Source organism: Schistocerca nitens, chromosome 2, assembly GCF_023898315.1.
Source record: "Schistocerca nitens isolate TAMUIC-IGC-003100 chromosome 2, iqSchNite1.1, whole genome shotgun sequence".
Taxonomy (NCBI): Eukaryota; Metazoa; Arthropoda; class Insecta; order Orthoptera; family Acrididae; genus Schistocerca; species Schistocerca nitens.
In genome coordinates, this window is record NC_064615.1 from 414,929,239 (window position 1) to 414,949,299 (window position 20,061).

The following is a 20,061-nucleotide window of genomic DNA, read 5'->3' on the forward strand; positions in this document are numbered from 1 at the left end:
AGTCTTGCTGAAATTGTGCTGGAACTACTCGTATTAGTCTCATTCAAAAACATGTGGTGACAGTGTGGTTCTACCACAATATACCACGTAAGATTCCACAATTTTTCAGTTATCTAATAAACGAGATAGGTAACAACCAGTACAATATGGTGGCGTTGTCCGGGATTATTGGAAACATTACCGAAATAAATTACCACCGAGATTGCGAAGAAAACGACAGAATTCGTACATCCTGGATGAAAATGTTCAAGGAAGTCGTATGCTGATAGCTTCAAGACAACGGAATGCAGTTACTGGAGCAAGAATAATGGCGCAAGAAGTCAAGAAAGAAGAAAAAATTGTAAAGTGTTGTGGAACAAAAAAGCAATATTCATATAAGTGTAGTGTTTCAGTGTTGTGAATTCCATCACGCACCAATCAACAAAGAAGACATTATAAGATAAGAAAATCAGTAAACTGTAAGATAATTTAGTATCCTTTAGAAAAGATCAATTTATTGTATTTTGTTTATTCCTGTGTAAAAAGATGACTGTTGTAAAAGAGGAAATTATTGATGACGGTGTCGCCAACGCTAGTACCGATGTAAATTTATCATACGAAAGTGGATGCAACAGTAATAGTCTGGATCCTGTAGACAAAGTTGAAACTCATACAGAATGACAGGATGAAGTTAGACATGTTATCAACAATAACGAATTATATGGAGGGAAAATTTAAGGCAATTGATGACACTAACAGACAAAACAGGCAGTGGTTAGGAAATATTAAAGACAGACTCGATGCTAATGAGATTCGTTTGGAACAAATGGAGCAAAACAACACTGCTCAGTTAGACCAGAATTTTAAGCTCATCAGTGATAGATTTGATAAACAGAATATGAAAAGAAAAATGATGATCACTTTCAAAAAGTAGAAGCAAAAATTTCCAGTTTGAGTCGTAATATGGTTAAGATCACGGGTAAGGTCAATTATGTTGGGAGAAAAGTTGAAAATGTAGATGCAAAAGTAAAAAATCTGAAAACTGAAGTTAGTACAGGGAGAGAGAAAATCCGTAATGCGTTTAAAGTTGTGCATTTAGATATCAAACATGTAGAAGAAACAGTATCTGATCGTATTTCTATTGTAGACGATAAAATTGTTCAAGTAGAAAGCAAATTTGAACAAAAGATAGGAATTATTACTGAAAAAATAGATGTAAATAACCAGATAAGCAAAAAGTAAGTCAAGAGTTTAGAAAGTAGTATTAATGACATCACTAAGAAACTTGAAAGTGTTAGTAGCAATATGGCCACCAATAGTTTGCCGAACAATATTGGCACTTTGTGGTGAAACATTCCAATAAAAAACTTTTCAGATGAGAGCAGTATGCAACCGGTAGCTTTCCTGCAGCATTGCAAAGATAACTTTTTTCCAAATTTGAACGATAATTTGAAAATTAAATTTGTGAAAGATTTCTAGAAGATGATCATGGTCATAGACTAATCATTATTGTATGGAGGGAATGGCTTTTTCAGAGTTTGAGGAGAGGTTCTTAAGTAAATTCTGGTCAGAGACAGAACAAGCAAGAATAAAAAGCGAATTCTTGAATGGACCTGTTTATAAACATGTGTTTGGTAACATGAAGCAATTTTGCAGAAATCAGTTAAGAAAACTCACTCACCTAAGCAACCTTTTGATGAAATCACTCAACTTATGGTCCAGATGACACAATAGATCAGTTTTTGAAATATGTTGACAAACGAGACAGAATTATTGAGAAAACAGGTAAACCACGACACCATAGTCAAAACCATTTTCAAAAGACAGGGCATACAAATTGGGGAAACATACAACACGATAAAAAGGAACCACACAATTTTGGAAGTAGTGATTCTCATCAGAGAAATCACCAGTAGAACTTCAAGGGATCACAAGGACACAATTTCCATTACAAGGGTCAATATGGAAATAATCATAATCAATTTGGTAACAGACACTTTGGAAATAAACCAAAGGAGTGGAATAGCCATAATGGTATGGGGGAACTGAACAGGAATTAAAAAACTGAATAGGGCTCCATTGGCGGTCCGCAAGGTAGGAGCTACTTATACACAAATGGAAAGGGCCAACCCAGACTGTCAAACCAAACAGAAAGATACCAGTGACATAATGAGTAATTATTTTAAAGAGAAGTGTTATCCCATTAATGTAGTATCTGTTACAAATAATATAGGTCATACAAATAAACCAGAAACAAAAGGTAAGTTATTTAAAGATACTGATTGCTTAGAAAACTGTGAAGAATTAAACTTAGATTCATTCTATGAGTGGGCTGAGAGGGACACATTGCTGGAAACAGTGGTTCAAATGATCAAAGTGTATTAGGAATTAGAGAACTTATGGAAGAGTCTGGTGGGCTAGGAATGAAAAGAGCACCTAGTAAAGATGATTTAAATGTGTATCTGCATACTGAAGGTAAGGGTGCAGAGGATCGAGAGGATAATTTTTGTGATGTTGATTGGGAAGAAAAGGAGATTGAGGATCGTAGTGAAGAAAGATGTTTTATTGGTGTAAGTGAGGAGTTGGAAGCTTTAGGGATTACTAATGTAAAATAGGATAGTAATGAAATTAGTGAGGTACACATGAACACAGTTCACAATTTGAATGATAAGGATGCCAGAATGTGAGTCAATGAGTTGTTTGATCTTGATACATGTAAGAAAAACGAGAAGGAATTGACAGCAAGTAATCTTAACAGTATTAGGGGAGTAGATGATGAAATGTCAGACAGTGAGCAATTTTTGTTTAACTTATGGGTTAACAGTAATGCTATTAAGGATGATGAAAATTTCAGAAAGGTAACACTTGATATATGTGAAACTTTGTATCCAGAATGGTGGCATAGGATTAAATATGTTAAGAGATAAATATAAAGGAGAGACACACAACAGCACAAATGAATGTAGTTGGATTAATGAAATATTCAGGAATAGTAATCAGGCCAAAGAAAATGCAATTAGGGTAATAACAGCATATAACTCTGGTAGTAATGATACAGGTAAGGACACTGGAAAGGGATATGGATTCAGTGAAATTGAAGATGACTTATTACATGAGAATATTAACAAAAATTTGACTTTGATGTAAGCAGTCCGTTTATTGATGTACAGATAGGATCATGGAAAGGAAAGTGTTTAGTGGACACAGGAAGTCAAGTATCTGGGATATCAGAATCATTAAGTAAAAAACTGAAAACTAATAAGGATTATGTTGAGTTACCTGTAGTAGGAATTAAAATAATAAGTGCTACTGGGAAGCACAGTAAATCAATAAGGAGTCAGGCTTTTATTACTTTTGAAATTGAAGGAGTATTATGGTCACATGGGTGGCTTGTCATCCCTGATCTCACAGAGGATTTTATCCTAGGCATGTCTTGGATAACAAAAGTATGTGCAGCATTTGATTGGGCTGGACAGAAATTAATGATGAGTCTACCAAGTGGTGAAGTCATCACTACGAAACTTCTTACATCAAATATGTTGTGTATGAATAAGACTGTGAACAGTATTGAATTTAATTTACAAAAGAAGGTAAGTATATTGAAAGCTGTGTCACAGATGAGATAGAGTTTGAAAAGTTGGTAAATGAAAAAGTAGCCGAAGCTAGAGAACTAACTGAGAACCAAAAACAAGATTTGAAATTATTTTTGTGGGAATATAGTGATGTATTTAGCAATATACCAGGTAAAGTAATTGGATACCAGTGTACTTTACAGTTGAAGCCACATGAACCTTTCTTTACAAAACCATACAGTATTCCAGTCTTGAAAAGGGTAGCAGTGGAGAAAGAAGTACAAAAGATGGAAGTGTGTGAAATCATTGAGAGGAGTATAAGCCCTTATAATAATCCCTTAGTCATTGTAAATAAACCTAATGGGCAAGTCAGATTAGTACTAGATTCCAGACAGTTAAACAAATGTTTATACAGAGAGACTGACCACCCAGATAACATTGCTGAGTTGTTATACAAATTTAAAAATATCCAAATTATGTCAAGCCTTGACCTAACTTCAGGTTTTCATCAAGTACCTCTTGCAATTAGTTCTAGAAAGTACACTGCTTTCTTATACAATGGGAGATGTTACCAGTATTGTGTAGTGCCTTTCGGATTAAACTCATCAGTCGCCGAATTTATAAGGGCACTAGACTATGTACATGGCCAAGAAGTTGTGTCAGAATTCACAATTTATGTAGACGATATATTAGTGTCAAATCAAAGTTGGGAGGATCATTTGAAGTTATTGAAAAAGGTGTGTGAGAAACTCAGAAGAGGGGGAATGACATTAAAACTGGAAAAATGTAGGTTTGGTGTGTCAGAACTCAAATTTTTAGGTCATGTCATTACTGAGGAAGGGATAAGTGCAGATCCTGAGAAAATAAAATCTATCATAAACTTTCCATCTCCTAGAAACCGAAAACAATTAAAATCTTTCTATGGACTCTGTGGATTCTATCGAAAATATATAAATGGACAATGCCTTAATGTAACATGTTTAAGCAACTTAGAAAAAATGCTACATGGAATTGGTCTGAAGAGTGTCAGAAAGCATTCGATAAAATTAAGAATGAACTTTGTAAGAACAGTCTTTTACACAGACCAGATTTTAGTTTGCCATTTTGTCTTCACACTGACAGTAGTGATTATGGTCTAGGAGCAGAACTATTTCAGGAGAAAGTTGTGAATGGAAAAAATCTTCATTGTACTATTGCATTTGCCAGCAGAATGTTACTTAAACATGAGAGAACGAACACAGTCACAAAAAAAGAATTACTCCAGTACACTGGGCATTTAAAAAATTTAAAACATACCTGTTAGGACACAAGATAAAAGTGTATTCAGACCACAAAGCTTTAAGTTACTTGCAGGAGTGTAGACTGTATCATAGTAGATTAACCAGGTGTGATATCCATGTACAACCCATCTTCAAACCCAGCAGAAAGGTACATGAGAGAAATAGGGAGACTTTGCAGGACATACTGTCATCATAAGCACCCTAGTTGGTCTGACCATGTAAACAACTTTGAGGACATCATGAATAGCTTGCAGCATAGCTCTACTGGGTTTTCACCATATGAAATTATGTTTCATCTCAGACCAGCAAATCTTATTTATGAATTAATAGACTTTCCACAGTGTAGCTTAATATCAACGAAAGAACGTGAAGAGATAGAAAAAAAAAACCATGAAGAAACTAGGTGAAGCTAGGAAAAACAGACATGATAGGAAAATAAAGGCTACCACATTCAGAGTAGGTGACCATGTCTTAGTGAAATCCCATGAACGATTGAAGTTACTAACAGCAGAACTCAAGAAGTTCTTTGATATTTACGTTGGACCATTTGAGATTATTGAGAACCCCCACCCAAATGCATACCGATTAGTATATCCGAAGTCGAGAAAGCTGTTTGGTCTTAGGAATGTTGTTTCTTTGAAGCCACATATTGAGAAAAGAGCAAATTGAGCCTAGAAACATGCCTTTATCTGGAAAGAATTTTACTGGAAGGAAAAAAAAAATCAAAATGCTGTGAGATAGTCACAGGAACAAATTGCAGTCACCATACTACGCCATGTAACATATCTCATGCAAAATGATGTTGTATCAAGACTGATTGTCACTTAATTCTATTATAAGATTAGATTTCATCATTCCTACGTGCTTGTTTAAGTAGTTGTACAGTATTTAATGACTTGCAAAATATATAAACTTGATAAATGAGGGATTTTATTTTACTGATGATGCTAGGACACAAGACATGTCACCCACCCCCACAGTTTGAGAATAGCAAATCTCATAAATTTTGAAATCTTGTTCTTTCACTTAAATAAACCATAATGCTTATAAAAAGATGTTCTATAGTTAATAGACTATACTTTCTTGTAGATGCAAGTGTGCTTTTGTTTTGCATCATGCTCACCATGATAACTGTTTTTATTCAGCTGTGTTGATAACACAACACAGATACTTTATGTTGGCTTATTTTGCCTCTTAATTTTGATATCACATAATCTACAAGGCTCATGAGAGAATAGTGTAGTTGAATTGAAATACTTTTGCAACCTCACTGATGATATAGGAGTCAGTACTATGTTTGTTCTAATATGAGAAAATGTTTTAACTTTAGTATTATTTTATAGTAAATTTCTGGGTAACAGACCGATATGTGTGTTTATGTAATTTATGTCGTGAGACAAAGGAGGAAGTCAACAGTTGATGAAAGAATAAACAGTTTACTACAGTTGTGATAAAAAGTTGTATACAAGCCAAGACAATGATGCAATTTCTGTATCGGACTGACAAGTGGACCAGGCTACACTTGTAAGTCCTAGTGGGCTATTGTAATGTAATTAACTGTTGGAGATGAAGTTTACCTCATGCGAAAAGTACGATGCCCACCGTAAAGAGTTAAGGTAACTTCATTATGTTGCCAGAAAATGTGTTTAATTTATTTAATTATGAATATTTTCTTTTATCATAAATGATGGATTTGTTTGAGATGTTTAATGTTGTATATTTATATGTATTTATTTATATGTATCTTTGGAGTTTATTGAGGTCAGTAGACCAAAGAATCTGGAATGTCTGCAACTTCCGGGCACCATGTTGGCTTGCCCGCCACTTCTTTGTCTGTATTGGAGAGAGATGGACGTGTTTATGTGACAAGTGCAGCATAATGCGTTTAGAGTATCAATGTTCATAGTGAAAATGGTGTAGTTACTAACAAAAAGTACGAATAAATATAATTTTTAGCTGAAAGTATTTCAGATCCGGTAGTGTTTATTTCAAACAAGAAGAAAACCCAGGCCATGCTTGTTGGAATGATTATTTTGCAGACAAAACTTCGAGAACCCCTAGACAAACGAGATCTGTAGTGTGTAATCTTTCAGCAGCTACTAATAAATAAGTCTTGCTGAAATTGTGCTGGAACTACTCGTATTATTCTCATTCAAAAACACGTGGTGACAGTGTGGTCCTACCACAATATACCATGTAAGATTCCACAATTTTTCAGTTATCTAATAAACGAGATAGGTAACAACCAGTACACTGCACAACATTCAAATATCTGTTCAGTGCAGTGCCATGACACGTATATGGACTCAAATGGAATACTGTTTTTTACGTTCATAGGCACTCCCCCACTCCGCAAGGAACTCTTTGAAAAACAGCCAGCTAATCTGTATCCTCGCAAAGGAAGCCTCTGAATTGTCAAATTATTTAAGTGGTGCTCCGACATACCAATAATATCAGAGTCAACATCTATAAGCAGTTCACTAATTTTACCTCTAATACCTCTTATATTTTGATGAAATATGCTAATTCCTTCTCTACTTGGAAACATGACATCCTCTGAAGGTGAGCCCTTAGTTAGAGGGACTTCCTTTAAGCAGGTATACTTGTCAGCTAACTTCAATCTAAAAAAGGTGCAGCTCTAACACCAACTACTACAGGAATTTTTCCACGAGTGATCCCACCACCACACACTACACTGTCACCTACAAGATTTGCCGGCCTCTCCTTCCCATACCTATTGAGGTGCAGGCCATGCCTAGTGAAACCCGATCTACTGAAAGACCCATCTGGCACCACTGAAAGGTGACACATGCCCTCTGCCATCAGCACCCTCCCCAGCCCCATGTTAATGCGCCTAACAGCCACATTAAGATGAGGCTGATCATGACACTGAAACAGATGCACAAAATGTACTTTAGTGCCACCAGTTGGAGTAGCTATCTTTACCAAGTCACCACTTACATAATATTCCCCATCCCTATCAAGACTGTTTCCTGCTACACATACTATCACTACCTGATCCTCCTTCATAAAATTCCTACATGACTCTATGCTGTCAGTGACCTGAGCCAATCCTGCACCAGGCTTCAAAATGCTAGTGATCTGGTACTGACTCCCCAACACTTCCTGCAAATGCTGGCTGACACCTCTACCGTGCAAACTGCCTGGCAGCTGAACCTTCTTCTTTCTGTTAGACTTTGCAACCGTCAAAGGCCTCCTGACTGCTGAGGACTTCTGCATGTTCCCTACGTCTACAGCTACAAGAGGCTCCTCTCCACTCAACTCTGACAGTTGGTCACACCTATTGCATATAAGCAAAGTATAACTATCTGAATTCCACCTCCTCCTAGCTGCCTTCTTGCCAACTGCCAGTTCCCATTCCACACCTTCACCCTCCTCAACCTATCTACAAAGGGCGTTCAAAAAGTTTTGCACAGTCGTCTCTAATCTTTTTATTTTTTGCAGGAAGAGAATGAAATTTTTTGTGAACATACTTGGAACATTTAGCTATAAGTTGGTATATAAAAGTATTTTCTTTAAATACAGGTGAGCCATAATGGACTGTGAAGTAGATGTCAGGTTGAGACAACGGTTGGTGACGGAGTTCCTCTTCAAGACCAACGATGACTCTGCCACATCGATTCACAGGAAGTTGCTCCCTGTTTATGGGAAAGACACAGTGGATTGCAGCAGTATCCAGCGGTGGTTGCAGAGGTTTAAAGAGGGTGATTTCTCTCTACTGGACAATCCACGATGCGGTAGACTGTTGACAGCAGTGAGTGATGTGAATAAGACCATTGATCAAATTATCCGAAATGACAGATATGTGATGACACGACAGCATGCTGAAATGACTTGTTTGTCATTGGGTAGTGTGGTAGCACTGGTACAATCACTAGGGTACAGAAAAATCTGTGCACGTTGGGTGCCTAGATTATTGACAAGAGAAATGAAAACAATGAGAAAGAATGTGTGTTTGAGGGTCTCATGATGATCTTTATTGAAGAGTGGAAACAATGTTTTGACGGCGTCATTATCCAGGGTGAAACATGGTTGTTTTTGTCCGAACCTGAGAGCAAAACCCAATCCATGGAGTGCCATCATCCAGGTTCCCCTCAGAAGAAGAAACAAAGACTTTCACGAACAGCAGGCTGAAAGGTGATGGCCTCCTTCTTTTGGGAGCAATGTGGTGTCATTTTCATTGACTTTTTGGAACCTGGCTCCACAATTAACCCGGACCATTACTGTTTGTAATTGGACAAGCTGCAACATGCCATCAAGACGACAGCTTCAGGGACAGTTCATCAGACTACACCATGACAATACCAAACCCCATACAGCCCTTATGATGCAGAAGAAAATCAGGAAAATGGGTTGGAAAATTGTTCCTCATCCTCCCTACAGTCCGGACTTGGCTCTGTCTGATTTTTACCTCTTTGGTCATCTGAAGTCCCACCTGCATGATAAAACATTTGATAGTGAACCTTATTTTGTCAAGCGATGGTGTAAAAGTCAATCCCCAGAATTTTACCAAAGTGCATTTACATCATGGAAGGAATGTTTGGCCAGATACGTCACAGCTGATGGAGGCTAGATTGAGTAGGCTCAATGTATAACTAAATGTTCCAAACTGTTCACAAAAAATTTCATTCTCCTCCTGCAAAAAATAAAAAAAAATTAGGGAAGACTGAGTAAAACCTTTTGAATACACTTTGTAGTTCCTCCTTTGCATGTTGTAACTGCACCTGAAGGGCACAGATCTTATGCTCCTGCTCCTCTATAAACTTATTTCTACTACAGATTCTGCATTCCCAGGAGCGGATCTCACTAGAATGCGCACTGGCTTCCTCACTGCATTCCCTCCAATGAAAATACTTTGAACAAACCCCACACTGTAACCCACTACTCACAAATCTACGACAGAACCCACACTTCTCACTCATGGTAAAATTTTACAGTAACTGAAAAAAACTGTATGTCTACATTACCTAAGTTCAGTTACACCAGTAGAACTATTTATAGGACTAACAATAGCAGTCTCGAAATTCTCTGTCTACTAAGAAAGCAAGTACTTGTATTATTACTACTACAACACAGCTAATACCAATACCAACAAAACTTCACAAAATTACGAGGGCAGTTCAATAAGTAATGCAACACATTTTTTTTTCTGAAACAGGGGTTGTTTTATTCAGCATTGAGATACACCAGGTTATTCCCCAATCTTTTAGCTACACAACACTATTTTTCAACATAATCTCCATTCAATGCTACGGCCTTACGTCATCTTGAAATGAGGGCCTGTATGCCTGCACGGTACCATTCCACTGGTCAATGTCGGAGCCAACGTCGTACTGCATCAATAACTTCTTCATGATCCGCGTAGTGTGTCCCACGGATTGCGTCCTTCCTTGGGCCAAACATATGGAAATCCGACGGTGCGAGATCGGGGCTGTAGGGTGCATGAGGAAGAACAGTCCACTGAAGTTTTGTGAGCTCCTCTCGGATGCGAAGACTTGTGTGAGGTCTTGCGTTGTCATGAAGAAGGAGAAGTTCGTTCTGATTTTTGTGCCTACGAACACGCTGAAGTCGTTTCTTCAATTTCTGAAGAGTAGCACAATACACTTCAGAGTTGATCGATTGACCATGGGGAAGGACATCGAACAGAATAACCCCTTCAGCGTCCCAGAAGACTGTAACCATGACTTTACCGGCTGAGGGTATGGCTTTAAACTTTTTCTTGGTAGGGGAGTGGGTGTGGCGTCACTCCATTGATTGCCGTTTTGTTTCAGGTTCGAAGTGATGAACCCATGTTTCATCGCCTGTAACAATCTTTGACAAGAAATTGTCACCCTCAGCCACATGACGAGCAAGCAATTCCGCACAGATGGTTCTCCTTTGCTCTTTATGGTGTTCGGTTAGACAACGAGGGACCCAGCGGGAACAAACCTTTGAATATCCCAACTGGTGAACAATTGTGACAGCACTACCAACAGAGATGTCAAGTTGAGCACTGAGTTGTTTGATGGTGATCCGTCGATCATCTCGAACGAGTGTGTTCGCACGCTCCGCCATTGCAGGAGTCACAGCTGTGCACGGCCGGCCCGCACGCGGGAGATCAGACAGTCTTGCTTGACCTTGCGGCTATGATGACACACGCTTTGCCCAACGACTCACCATGCTTTTGTCCACTGCCAGATCACCGTAGACATTCTGCAAGTGCCTATGAATATCTGAGATGCCCTGGTTTTCTGCCAAAAGAAACTCGATCACTGCCCGTTGTTTGCAACGCACATCCGTTACAGACGCTATTTTAACAGCTCCGTACAGCGCTGCCACCTGTCGGAAGTCAATGAAACTATACGAGACGAAGCAGGAATGTTTGAAAATATTCCACAAGAAATTTCCGGTTTTTTCAACCAAAATTGGCCGAGAAAAAAAATGTGTTGCATTACTTATTGAACTGCCCTTGTACTAGATAAAACCAAAAATTCAAGCAGCCACTGTAACACTCAACAAAGTTAAAACACTGAATCAAAATTTTACTGAAATATTTCACTAGAAACAATAAGAAACTTGAGCTGGAAACTAAAGCACGAAGTTTACTAAATGACTTCAACGCACAGAAAACTCCAAAAAACACACTGAGCGAACTTTACTGTTTGATTTTGCAACTGACCTAGGCCTCCTAACTGCTGCATGTTCCCTACATCTACAGCTATGAGAAGCTCCTCTCCACTCAGCTGTTGACAGAGTGGTGTGTCAATGGCACCAAGCAAGGTGGCACAGCAATTAGTACACTGGACTAGCATTCGGGAGGATGACGGTTCAAACCCGCGTCTGGCCATCCTGATTTAGGTTTTCTGTGATTTTCCTAAATCATTTCTGGCAAATGTCGGGATGGTTCCTTTGAAAGGGCACGGCTAGTTTCCTTCCCCATACTTCACTAATCTGAGCTTGCACTCTGTCTCTAATGACCTCATTGTCAATAGGATGTTAAACACTAATCTCCTTCTTCTCCTGTGTCAATGGCAGACCTATGTGTCCTGTACAGAGTGGATGAAGACAAGGGAGGACTCAGGGTGTTGTACCAATCTGCCTAACCAACAAGTTTGTGGTGCTGCCTTTCACTGAAATTGAGCCAATGGGTCTCACTTTACCTGTTTTGAGGAAACATGTTGTGTCTGGTGTCAGAAGGAGGCAAATGCAAAAGGTTCTATTAATCATCAGCAGTTCAGATGTAAGGTGAATGATGGTACCCCTTAGGGAAATGATAGGGGATAGCAAAGGACACCAGATGCAATCGTGTGTATGCCTGGGCACCTAATTCGACATGTTGAAGAGGTTATTCCAGCAGCCATAAAGGGAACAGGGTGCAACCAACTGCTGATTGTGGCAAACATTGGAAGAAATGGTGCCCGTTGTCTGGGCTCCAAAGTCATTCTTGGGTCATTCCAGCAATGGCAGAGAACGTTGAGAAGACCAGCCTTGTGCATGGTCTTTTCAACGAGGCTCACAATTTGCAGTTGTCCCCAGGACTGATTGTGGCACTTTGGTTCTGAGCTGAGTGGAAGGCTTGAACCAGATACTTTGAAAGTTCGGTGACAAGCTAGGCTGCGACTTCCTGGACTTGTGCCATAGGACTGAGAACTGTAGGGTCCCCCTAAAAATGTCAGGTGTGCACTACTCACAGAGCTGCTACTCAGGTAGCTGACTATGTGTGGGGTGCACACAATGGTTTTTTTTTTTGATTAGGTGACTCTCCATCCAGTCCAGGTAACGGTGGCTGTAGGAAACCCAGAAGTATCAGCATAAGTTTGAAAGAAATGCCTTCCATAGGTGAGAGCATTAAAATTAAAATCCTAATGGTAAGCTGCCAAGGCATTCATAACAAAGAGCAAGAGTTTGAAGTGCCCATGAAAAACAGTGAAACTCACAAAATGCTAGGTACAGAAAGCTGGTTGAAACCTAAAATTGATAGCAGTGAAATTTTTGGGGAAAACTTAAGTCCATATCAAAAGGATAGGAAAATGGGAAAATAGAGGTGGTTTATCTGTTGCAGTAGGCAGAAAACTCAAATCCACTGAGATAGAAATTGAAGCTGCATGTGAGATTGACTGGGCAAGGCTCAGTATCAGGAGTGGGCATAAAATTATAACTGGATCCTTCTATCGCCCACCAGACTCATCTCCTGATGTAACTGAAAACTTTGGGAAAATTACAATTCTGTAAGTGGTGGGCATGATAAGACATCCTGTGGAACTTTACTAAATGCCTGCTTTGAAAACTACCTAGAACAGATAGTTAGGAACACCACTCATGATGGAAATATATTTGATCTAATGGCAACATAAGGACCTGACTTCTTTGAGGATGTCCACATCGAAACTTGTACAATAGCCAAGACATGGTTGTGGCAGCAATGATTACCAAAGTACAAAGGACAACTAAAACAAGCAGAAAGATGTATATGTTCAGTACACTAGATAAAAAATCAATAATATCTTATCTCAATGAGGAACTTGAACTTTCAGCACAGGTCAGGAGCATGTAGGGGAACTCTGGCTCAAGTTTGAAAGAATAGTTGACCACACACTGGATAGTATTGTACAACACACTGGATAATACTGTACCCAGTACAGCAGTTCATAATGGGAGGGAACCTCCATGGACACAGTCACAGTAAAGAAACTTCTTATGAAACAGAGATTACTGCATAATAAGTGTAATACAAAAGGTAGGGCTATAGAGACATGCTGAATGAAACATGTTTGGTTGTCAAGAGAGCAATGTATGATGCCTTCAATGACTACCATAGCAGAATATTATCAAATGACATTTCACAAAATCCAAAGAAATTCTGGTCATGTGTAAAGGCTATTAGTAACACCAAAGTTAGTGTCCAGTCCCTAGCGAATGAGACAGGAACTGAAACTGAGGGTAGCAAAGCCAAAGCTGAAATGCGTAACTCCATTTTCAAATGTTCCTTTAGAATTGCCCCAATTAAATCTTGGCACCACTGAAAACATGAATGAAATACACATTAGAGTCAGAGGTGCTGAGAAACAGATGAAATTGTTAAAATTGAACAAAGCTCCAGGCCCCGATGGAATCCCTGTCAGATTATATACTGAATTTGCAGCTGTGTTAGCCCTCTTCTCACTATAATCTATTGTACATCCCTCAAAAAAAAAAAGCCATGCTCAGTTCTTGGAAAAAGTCACAGGTTACACCTGTCTACAAGAAGGGTAGTAGAAGTGACCTGCTAAACTACCGTCCAATATCCTTGGCATCGATCTGTTGTAGAATCTTAGAACATATTCTGAGCTCCAATATAATGAGGTATCTTGACCAGAATGACCTCCTAAGTGCCAACCAGCATGTGTTTTGAAAACATCGATCTAGTGAAATCCAGTTCGCACCTTTCTCACATGACATACTGAAAACTTTGGATTAACACAACCTGGTAGATGCAGTGTTTCTTGATTTCCAAACATTTGACTCAGTAATGCACCTAGGCTTATTGTCAAAAGTACGATCATATAGGATATCAAGTGAAATTTGTAACTGGATTGAGGACTTTTCGGTAAGGAGGACGCAGCATGTTATCTTGGATGGAGAGTCATTGTCAGATGTAGAATTAACTTTGGGTGTGCCCCAGAGAAGTGTGAGGGACCCTTGCCATTCATTTTGTTTATTAATGACCTTGCAGACAATGTTAATTGTAAAATCAGGCTTTTTGCAGATGATGCAGTTCTCTATATGGAAGTGCTATATGAGAGAAACTGTATAAATATTAAGTCAGATCTTGATAAGATTTCAACATGGTGCAGAGATTGGCAATTTGCTCTAAATGTTCAGAAGTGCAAAACAGTGCACTTGACAAAACAATAAAATGTATATATAATGTTTTGTTTACGTCACTGCTGGCTGGGTGCAGCAGAGTACTTTCGCTGCTTCCCTACTCCCTCATTACTGCTGCTTCTCCCCTTCCTAACACTCTCCTCAGTGTGTAGTCAGTGCTGCCACCATCTCTTCCCGCTAGCCTAGCAGCTGCCGATGAAGGCAGAGAGGGATGAGGAGTCATTTGTTTGGATTTGATTCTCAAAACTGTAGATGCAGTGGCCAGAGGCGTTGGTCATGTGTGCACGAGTTGTGTGTGAATGATTGTGTGCTCTCGTTTTCTGACAAAAGCTATGACTGAAAATTTAGTTGTGAGAGTGTGATTACCGTTTCTATGTGCCTGTCTGTAGCTCATCAATCATCTTTATGGTGAGTTGCTACCTATCCTCATTAATACTGATTTTCAGAGTATTTGAACAAGTTATCTGTTGCATGGATTGATCTCCGTTGTCTCATGTCATCAACATGCTGTCTGTGGCTCGTGAATATCTAGCCACACGAGTGGATTTCCATGATGGGCCAAAATCCCAGGCCGTTTCTGCAGGTATCTGTAATTGATCGGGCCTGTCAATCTGAAGCTTTTCATTTTCCAGCAATGCACGCTCTGCCATTCGGATCTAGTCTCACTGATCTGCCTGCAGGCCAGGTCTGTTTGTGTGTGGCGTAATGCAGCAGATCTCCATGGTTTATCTATGGACCCAGGACTGCGGTGCTCATCAGCAGGCCAGAGGTCATGGGCAATGGATTTCAAGAATTGCAACTGTCTCACCACAAGTACATCGTACAGTGTCGCGTTTTACAGACATTTTATTTGTTTTAGTACATTTGCCACCCCCATGAACCATGGACCTTGCCATTGGTGGGGAGGCTTGCGTAACTCAGTGATACAAATGGCTGTACCGTAGGTGTAACCATAACAGAGGGGTATCTGTTGAGAGGCCAGACAAACGTGTGGTTCCTGAAGAGGGGCAGCAGCCTTTTCAGTAGTTGCAGGGGCAACAGTCTGGATGATTGACTGATCTGGCCTTGTAACACTAACCAAAACGGCCCTGCTGTGCTGGTACTGTGAACGGCTGAAAGCAAGGGGAAAATACAGCTGCAATTTTTCCCGAGGGCATGCAGCTTTACTGTATGGTTGAATGATGATGGCGTCCTCTTGGGTAAAATATTCCGGAAGTAACATAGTACCCCATTCGGATCTCCGGGAGGGGACTACTCAAGAGGACGTCGTTATCAGGAGAAAGAAAACTGGCGTTCTATGGATCGGAGCGTGGAATGTCAGATCCCTTAATCGGGCAGGTAGGTTAGAAAATTTAAAAAGGGAAAGGGATAGGTTAAAGTTAGATATAGTGGGAATTAATGAAGTTCGGTGGCAGGAGAAACAAGACTTTTGGTCAGGTGAATACAGGGTTATAAATACAAAATCAAATAGGGGTAATGCAGGAATAGGTTTAATAATGAATAAAAAAATAAGAGTGTGGGTAAGCTACTACGAACAGCATAGTGAACGCATTATTGTGGCCAAGATAGACATGAAGCCAACACCTAATACAGTAGTACAACTTTATATGCCAACTAGTTGTGCAGATGATGAAGAAATTGATGAAATGTATGATGAGATAAAAGAAATTATTCAGGTCGTGAAGGGAGACAAAAATTTAATAGTCATGGGTGACTGGAATTCGAGAGTAGGAAAAGGGAGAGAAGGAAACACAGTGGGTGAATATGGATTGGGGGTAAGAAATGAAAGAGGAAGCCGTCTGGTAGAATTTTGCACAGAGCATAACTTAATCATAGCTAACACTTGGTTCAAGAATCATAAAAGAAGGTTGTATACATGGAAGAATCCTGGAGATACTAGAAGGTATCATATAGATTATATAATGGTAAGACAGAGATTTAGGAACCAGGTTTTAAATTGTAGGACATTTCCAGGGGCAGATGTGGACTCTGACCACAATCTATTGGTTGTGAACTGTATATTAAAACTGAAGAAGCTGCAAAAAGGTGGGAATTTAAGGAGATGGGACCTGGATAAACTGACTAAACCAGAGATTGTACAGAGTTTCAGGGAGAGCATGAGGGAACAATTGTTACGAATGGGGGAAAGAAATACAGTAGAAGAAGAATGGGTAGCTCTGAGGGATGAAGTAGTGAAGGCAGCAGAGGATCAAGTAGGTAAAAAGACAAGGGCTAGTAGACATCCTTGGGTAACAGAAGAAATATTGAATTTAATTGATGAAAGGAGAAAATATAAAAATGCAGTAAATGAAGCAGGCAAAAATGAATACAAACGTCTCAAAACAGAGAGCGACAGACAGTGCAAAATGGCTAAGCAGGGATGGCTAGAGGACAAATGTAAGGCTGTAGAGGCTTATCTCACTAGGGTTAAGATAGATACTGCCTACAGGAAAATTAAAGAGACCTTTGGAGAAAAGAGAACCACTTGTATGAATATCAAGAGCTCAGATGGAAACCCAGTTCTAAGCAAAGAAGGGAAAGCAGAAAGGTGGAAGGAGTATATAGAGGGACTATACAAGGGTGATGTACTTGAGGGCAATATTATGGAAATGGAAGAGGATGTAGATGAATATGAAATGGGAGATACGATACTGCATGAAGAGTTTGACAGAGCACTGAAAGACCTGAGTCGAAACAAGGCCCCGGGAGTAGACAACATTCCATTAGAACTACTGATGGCTTTGGGAGAGCCAGTCCTGACTAAACTCTATCATCTGGTGAGCAAGATGTATGAGACAGGTGAAATACCCTCAGACTTCAAGAAGAATATTATAATTCCAATCCCAAAGAAAGCTGGTGTTGACAGATGTGAAAATTACCGAACTATCAGTTTAGTAAGCCATGGCTGCAAAATACTAACATGAATTCTTTACAGGCAAATGGAAAAACTGGTAGAAGCCGACCTCGGGGAAGATCAGTTTGGATTCCGTAGAAATATTGGAACACGTGAGGCAATACTGACTTTACGACTTATCTTAGAAGAAAGATTAAGGAAAAACAAACCTACGTTTCAAGCATTTGTAGACTTAGAGAAAGTTTTTGACAATGTTGACAGGGGTAAAATACAGGGAGCGAAAGGCTATTTACAATTTGTACAGAAACCAGATGGCAGTTATAAGAGTCGAGGGGCATGAAAGGGAAGCAGTGGTTGGGAAGGGAGTGAGATAGGGTTGTAGCCTCTCCCCGATGTTATTAAATCTGTATATTGAGCAAGCAGTAAAGGAAACAAAAGAAAAATTCGGAGTAGGTATTAAAATCTATGGAGAAGAAATAAAAACTTTGAGGTTCACCGATGACATTGTAATTCTGTCAGAGACAGCAAAGGAGTTGGAAGAGCAGTTGAACGGAATAGGCAGTGTCTTGAAAGGAGGATATAAGATGAACATCAACAAAAGCAAAACGAGGATAATGGAATGTAGTCAAATTAAATCGGGTGATTAGATTAGGAAATGAGAGACTTAAAGTAGTAAAGGAGTTTTGCTATTTGGGGAGTAAAATAACTGATGATGGCCGAAGTAGAGAGGATATAAAATGTAGACTGTCAATGGCAAGGAAAGCGTTTCTGAAGAAGAGAAATTTGTTAATATCGAGTATAGATTTAAGTGTCAGGAAGTCATTTCTGAAAGTATTTGTATGGAGTGTAGCCCTGTATGGAAATGAAACATGGGCGAAAAATAGTTTGGACAAGAAGAGAATAGAAGCTTTCGAAATGTGGTGCTACAGAAGAATGCTGAAGATTAGATGGGTAGATCACATAACTAATGAGTAGGTATTGAATAGAATTGGGGAGAAGAGGAGTTTGTGGCACAACTTCACAAGAAGAAGGGATCGGTTGGTAGGACATGTTGTGAGGCATCAAGGGATCACTAATTTAGCATTGGAAGGCAGCATGGAGGGTAAAAATCGTAGAGGGAGACCAAGAGATGAATACACTAAGCAGATTCAGAAGGATGTAGATTGCAGTAAGTACTGGGAGATGAAGAAACTTCCACAGGATAGAGTAGCATGGAGAACTGCATCAAACTAGTCTCGGGACTGAAGACCACAACAACAACAGTACATTTTGGCACTTATATGTTAGAAAGTAAGGACGATAAGAAGAGGAAAATTGTGTCAGTCACTGGTGGTTTGTATGCTATGTGCTCACGTATTTCTTGAAAGAAAAATCACACAATATCTGTAAAATAATAGATATAAGACAGTGGGTAATATCTGACAATAATGAACATAGTAGAACCAACATTTAATTGGCGGTAACCTGCTGTGTTGATTTACACAATTCTTCCTTGCCTTATACACTTCTTTCAAAAGGTCTACTTTTTTCTGCGGTTCTTTCTGAAATCAGTGAAGGTATTTGAAGTCAATCTTGCGACTCCAAGTCAATGCGTATTTTTGTCACCAAATATGTTTCGTTTTATTGAAATAAAATAACATCAGTGGTCTTAATGAAACACATATACCATTTGGCTTGCTTTCTCCATTTCATTGCAAAAGATGATGTTGGTACTTAAGATTTTTGCTCACATCCTGAAACACCATCTGCTTGCAAGTTTTTTTTAGATACTTCCTTGTTTGCACTATTGTTTCTTGTACCATAACTTCAATGACAGATTGTCAACTTACATCTTAATTCTTGTACTGTAGCTGTAAAGACAGATTATCAACTTACGTCTTAACTTACCCTTGACATCTCAAAATTTGTCAGGGAAAAATGCTATAACTTGTCTGGAAATCAGGGAAATATCGGGGAATTTTACTTGGGGCAACCCTGAAGATTGACACTGACATTTTAAATTTCTTCCAACTTGCTCTCATGTCACACAACAACGTTACTGTACTTACTTTTATTTGGTGGTGCATCATGTTACTTCAGCCTAAGACGATAACTAAGAAGAATACACAAAGCGCACACAGGTCCCACAACTTGGGATCATACTGCAATTGCCACCCAAAATTTAAGATATGTGGCATCTGTCAGTACACTCGCCACATGCAAAACAGACAAAATTTTTTTAATCAGCTTCATATTTCTTAACAATAGGAACTATTGTATGGTTTAATGATTACAACCATCATTCATTGTCTAGGTAGACGTAGTGCTACACATTGTTCTGACAGACTGCTGTGCAACAGCACACTGTTCCAAGCCCAGTATTACAGAACTTCTCTTTAAACATAGTTTCGGCATTATTAGCTTACCACATTTTTGTTTTTGTGTCGTAGTCCCAGTTTCTACATGCTGTCAATGGTCTCATTGCCTGTTCTAACTAGCATATCAGCTTGTTTATTTCCAGTAATATCTGAGT